Source organism: Triticum aestivum, chromosome 7A (assembly GCF_018294505.1).
Source record: "Triticum aestivum cultivar Chinese Spring chromosome 7A, IWGSC CS RefSeq v2.1, whole genome shotgun sequence".
Taxonomy (NCBI): Eukaryota; Viridiplantae; Streptophyta; class Magnoliopsida; order Poales; family Poaceae; genus Triticum; species Triticum aestivum.
Genome location: NC_057812.1, coordinates 158614485 through 158620907, shown reverse-complemented (window position 1 = coordinate 158620907; position 6423 = coordinate 158614485).

Below are 6423 nucleotides of genomic sequence, written 5' to 3'. Positions count from 1 at the left end.
CCCTCGGGACCCCACGAGGAGATGCAAATCGCCGGTGATGATCGCCGGAGTCCCGCCCCCTCTCGGGCAGAGGAAGGAGAGGGAAAGGAGACCGGTCAAACCTGACCAGTGGCCCCCCTGGACCCACTGTCAGTGACCCACCCCGCCGCCACGCGTGTTAAGTGAAAGCGTAACATTGCCCAGTACGTATCCCCTACATAGAAAGCGTATTTCCTTCTGAAACGTTTTCTTTTCTGTTTTATTTTAAAAACAGATTTTGACCAGGACTTTGACTGGCTATAACTTTTTAAACATAACTCCAAATGAATTGATTATTTTTCCTACATCTCTCAAATTCTGTCTAGTTTATTTTAAGATTTATTTGAAAATTTTTCAAACTACTTTTTTGTGCTGTTTTGAAAATGTGTTTTAATTCCAATATTTTCAAAATAGGATTTTGGAGAGAGGAAGAAAACTTTCAAAAGTTTTGAGAGCACCCCCACCTCTCCACACCTTGAAGGCAAGCATTCTGAACCACGGCATAATATTTTTGGTGTGTTAGTTGACACGTTTATAACACCACCTTATTTCGGAGAACTTGTTAGTTCATGTGATACGATCATTTGCATGAATGCATATTAGTGATTTCCTTGTTGTTCGAAAGGAATATACTTGTGATGGTAGTCATCCTCATGTGCCTTGCATGCATGCTGGAAATGAATCCAGGAAAGCCTCTGCCTTGGGTAGGCGTGAGCTTATCGCCGGTCTCCGTCGGGACGGTTATGTCCGGTATGGCATAGTAAGGTATAATGAGTGTTGATTTTGTTGGTTGAAACATTTTGCTATACATATCATGCAGGGAATATCTAAGCCTCCTGAGTCGGCCGTAGATCGAGTCTTGTTCCGGTAACCCCCATACTTGTTTCGTGCTACCACTAGTCCCTGCCATAGGTAGGGTATGGTTTAGTAAGTTGTTAACCCTTGTCTTGGCACACACCGTACAGAGAGGCCATGCTGGAAGATACCGGTTGTAGCCGGTAGGCATGCCACCTGGTCCGGGGGCATGGGTGTTTCCGGTTGGGACCGAGAGGGGGGCACCCCTTAGAGCGCGCGATATAAATTTGATCCCATGCTACACGAGGTTGTAGCCTCCCCACTTAGAGTTTTGCTTAACAGGTGTCATGGGTGATTCCAGACACGAGTAAAAGCTAGTGTGTGCAAGTCAGGCGTGTTTTCAACTGGAAGACGGTAGATGGAATTAGTTCCGATGAACTAAAGAAATCCGTTACTCGTGGGTAAAGAGTACACTCTCTGCAGAGATATTAAACCTATTCGAATAGCCGTGTCCATGGTTAAGGACTATAGTCTGGGATGGGTCAAGTGTCGGTCTTAGTGTCGATCTTCGGAGGTGAAACTGTTAAACCAGAACATATGGATTTTTACTTGTGATATATGATTGTTATGATTTTTATTGTTGTGGACTAACCGTTTGCATTTTTTGAAATAATGAATATCCCTGGGACGGTACCACCTCCTGGATATTCACTATGATTATGTTTATTTATTTTTCAAGCCCTTTATGTGGCGTCGCACAGACGCCCGACTGTGGCATGCTTGTTATTTATTTTACAAGCCCTTTATGTGGAGTCGCACAGACGCCCGACTGTGGCATGCTGGTTATTTATTTACCATATAAGCCCTTTATGTGGTGTCGCTTAGACGCCCGACTGAGGCATGCTTCATATCATGGCCCTTTCGAGGCGTCGCTTCAGACACCCGATCGGTGCATGTTATTTCTACCCCATTATTGCATATTCATCTTGCATACAAATAACCTGCTTGCATGCATCAGAGATTTTATTTTATGACTGACGATGTGATCATAGAATATTTCAGCGCATGATTATCATTTATACTATACCCGTGTTCATAATGTTTGCGAGTACATTCAAAGTACTCACTGGCTTGTCCCTGGCTATTGTCTTGGCCAGATTTCTTGCATGGAGAGGAACGTTGCGATGACAGCCCCGAAAATTAAGCAACGGTGATAGCAGCCTCGCGAAGATAGGAGTTAACCTGGTCAGCTATTCCTGTAGGAAATGGAGTTCCATGGACACTGAAGATCCACAAACCGCTTCCGCCATCAACCACTAGAAACCATTTGTTGTACTCCCAGGCCAGAATGGTCTTGTACTACATTTTTTTGTATTTTGCTTGGAATTTCTGTATCAAGTTGGTGCCTTATTAGCTAACAGTAATCCTGGGGCTGGTGAGCACAACGGCCATTTTCTGGAAATTAATACCCGAAAAACCGGTCATGACAAACTTGGTATCAGAGCCAGGCTGACCATTGGCTAATCCTATCCTAGCCAGGTCAATAAACCTAGGTTAACCAACCCACCAGACCTTAACCGAACCCCAGCCAAGCTTCCCATGCAAGATAGCCCCATAGTGACCTGACACCTTTTGGCAGTCGGTGCCCAACCTATTAGCCTAACCTGTCAATCATGCGCTAGTGACCGAATCCGGAATAATCTTTTTCGCTAGCGTGCGAAGGAAGACTCCATCCCCTTTCTATAAAAAGGGCACGCTAGCCTCAATCCAACACAACACAACCTCTTCTCAAACCGAGCTAAAATGCCAGGACCCATCGTCCACAATGAGACCACAGCAACCAACCTTGGAGGTTTTGTGACCGTGCTCGCAAACCTCACCCACCGTGCCTTTGCGCTAGAAGAACCCCTAGAATATGTGGTGTACCAAGGGTCCGTGAGCGGTGAGAGCCGTCAATTCTGGGCCACTGTGCACGTCTGTGGTAGGGGTCTATTGCCAGAATGCCCCTATAGGTTCACCGAAAAGACAACTTCCTTTGAGCCACAAGCCATCCAACTAGCCGCCCGAGAAGCTATAGTTCAATTCCGGCATTTGTCGCCCAGAGTTAACTATCGCTCTTTCTACTACTACCCCAGCCGTGACGGATATGGTAGGCCACCCCGAGTTGTCAACGGAGACCACGAGACAGATCCTGCATTGTTGCATCTGGTGCGCTATGTAAATGCACTAGAAGGACTGTTCGATCAAATCACTCTTGATCTGATCGCGGCTCGTGGAGAACTGATTCGCCGAGCCCCGGTAAGAAGAGAAGATGAGCCCGATGACGACAACCCAGTCATGCTGTTCGGACAACCAATCGAGACCTTGAGGTCAGCCCCAACCATCAACCAAGGTGCTTTGATGACCCCAGAAGTGCTTCGTCGCCTTTTGGGAACACACTCCAACGGGATTGTGGCCAACAATCCCCGCGATGGTCATCATCGCTACCCCGACCCTGCAGTTCCTCCACCCCCTCCCGCTAACCCCGACGGTGAAGCCAATGGAGAAGCCTCGGCGTCCACAAGGCACACCCGCTTGGATATGAACGAGGTAGACTAATCTACTCGAGTAGTACCGAGCCTTAGTACAGCCATGCCCTGTAATTGTGTGATCTGGTGTCACCATGATTGAATGTTGTTTGTTTGAGCGCCCCGATCTTATTTTTATGGTAACCATGCTTGAGTGCGTCGGTGTACGGTTGCTTTTTTTTATTCCGAGAGTAGTCACCAAAAACCAACCCCGGCCACTCAAGTTTGTGCTATGAGTAAGCTTTCTGATTTCAACTAACAGGGAAAGATATTTTCGAAAAACGACCCTTATCAAATCTCGAGGACGAGATTTTTCTTAAGGGGGGTAGTGTTGTGACACCCCAAAATTTTGACCTTGTTTTATTAATTAAAATTTTGCCAGGAATTAAAACTTTTATTTTTTGGGCTCCCTTTTGATTTTTGAACCATTTTCTCCCTTGTTATTATGGAGTTTTTCCCCAAAAAGAAAACCTTTCAAATATGTTATTGGACTTGTTTAACCTCTCAAGAAAAACTTTTCTTTTATTAGTAGAACTAATTACATAATTAATTTGCCTGATCTTTATTTTCTTGAAAAATGGTTTTCCAAGGTTTCATGGTCATATTTGAACTACAACCATGTGATAAATTATTTCAAAATTCCAACCAAAATTTGGAGATGTCATGTGATGTTTTTAAATCACTTTTATGTAAAAACATCTTTTATACATGAAATATTTTGAGCACTACACCCAATTTTCTTATCTGGTCTAGTGGGCAATTTTGCACTACAACTCATTTAAAAATTTCTTTCTAGCCTCCACCAAAATTATGGGATGTTGGTAGTAGCTTATGATTCAACTTTATGCAAAAACCCAGTGATGTTATTTGAAAAATATGAGTGAATCAACCTCTTTTGCATACTGGTCCAACTTGATGGTTTGTACAGCAACCATATTTTTGCTTGCTCTTTTGCCCTTGATTCTTTCTCCTTCTCATAGACCAGCCTACAAAACCCCTAAGTCCAGGAGCTTGCAACCATTGGAACACTTTTCGTTCATGAGATGATGCCATTTACCTCCTGTGCAGAATTGAATTTTTGCAAAACTTGCACTAACAAGTTTGTGCTTTGTACAAACTAACCTCACCACCCTCTTGTGCATCCAAAGAGACCTCAATCTGGAAGAATTGGCTACTCCAAGAAATGCCTAGGTGCCCATGGCATTTTGTCAAACACCTTGAGAGCATGAACAGATTTGGCATGAGTTTTGGTTTGCATTGTGGACCTGATCCTCTGACCCAACAAGCATGTCCACTAGCATCCCAGCTCCCCCTAGACTAGACCTGCTAATCCCCAGCTCCAACCAAGCCACCTAGCAGGCCATGGCATTTCGCCGAGAAGATGGTGGGCATGCACTGGGCGCGCCTAGAGCGCACCGACTACAGCCGCGCACCCAAGCCGCCGCGTCATGCCCAATTCGCGCCCCTGACCTTTGCTCACCTGCAGAGCCCACCCCCCGGCCTCATCCACTCACCAGAAACCTCCAAGCCGCCCTGGCACCCTATAGAGCCGCCGTCAAGGCACTCTTGGTGGCAAGCCGGTGTCCGCAGTGCGCCTCTGCCATGGGCGGCGCCGCCCGAGCCCCCTCCATTCGCCAGCTGCCCTCGTGAATAGGCCGTCCACATCCGCTCGCCCTCCCGACCCCGCTTGCCTCCACCACGTCACCCTGCCGCAAACAGAGAGGTGGTTCGTCGGCAAGCTTATCCGCGGCCACGGGAACCGACCTCGCTGGGCTATATAAAGCCCTCTCGATCCTGCCTAGGCTCATCAGCAGCCTCACTCGAGCCGTAGGAAGCCTCCCCCCTCCCCAGTTGGCCAGGGGCCACTCTCTTCCCCATCTCTGGTAGGATCGACCGCCACCTTGCTCCGGCAAAATACGGCCAAGGCCAAAGTCCTAGACCCCTCTCGTGCTTCCATACTCCTCCCCATGACCCTACGGAGCCGCCCAACACCTCAGACCCGCTCGGGAACCACCATAGCCAGAAGCCCTAAAAGCTCCCGAGGCCACCTCCGCCAAGGAGCTCACCGCCGGCAGCTCATTCCGTCCCCTCCTGCCTGACAACCACCGGGAGGACCGCCCTTGAGTGGCGGATCCATCCCTGCCCTTGGGACCCCGCGAGGAGACGCAAATCGCCGACGACGATCGCCGGAGTCCCGCCCCCTCTCGGGCAGAGGAAGGAGAGGGAAAGGAGACTGGTCAAACCTGACCAGTGGCCCCCCTGGACCCACTGTCAGTGACCCACCCCGCCGCCACGTGTGTTAAGTGAAAGCGTAAACTTACCCAGTATGTATCCCCTACATAGAAAGCATATTTCCTTCTGAAACGTTTTCTTTTTTGTTTTATTTTAAAAACAGATTTTGACCAGGACTTTGACTGGCTATAACTTCTTAAACATAACTCCAAATGAATTGATTCTTTTTCCTACATCTCTCAAATTCTCTCTAGTTTATTTTAAGATTTATTTGAAAAAATTTCAAACTACTTTTTTGTGCTGTTTTGAAAATGTGTGTTAATTCCAATATTTTCAAAATAGGATTTTGGAGAGAGGAAGAAAACTTTCAAAAGTTTTGAGAGCACCCCCACCTCTCCACACCTTGAAGGCAAGCATTCTGAACCACGGCATAATATTTTTGGTGTGTTAGTTGACATGTTTATAACACCACCTTATTTCGGAGAACTTGTTATTTCATGTGATATGATCATTTGCATGAATGCATATTAGTGATTTCCTTGTTGTTCGAAAGGAATATTCTTGTGATGGTAGTCATCTTCATGTGCCTTGCATGCATGCTGGAAATGAATCCAGGAAAGCCTCTGCCTTGGGTAGGCGTGAGCTTGTCGCAGGTCTCCGTCGGGACGGTTATGTCCGGTATGGCATAGTAAGGTATAATGAGTGTTGATTTTGTTGGTTGAAACATTTTGCTATACATATCATGCAGGGAATATCTAAGCCTCCTGAGTCGGCCGTAGATCGAGTCTTGTTCCGGTAACCCCCATACTTG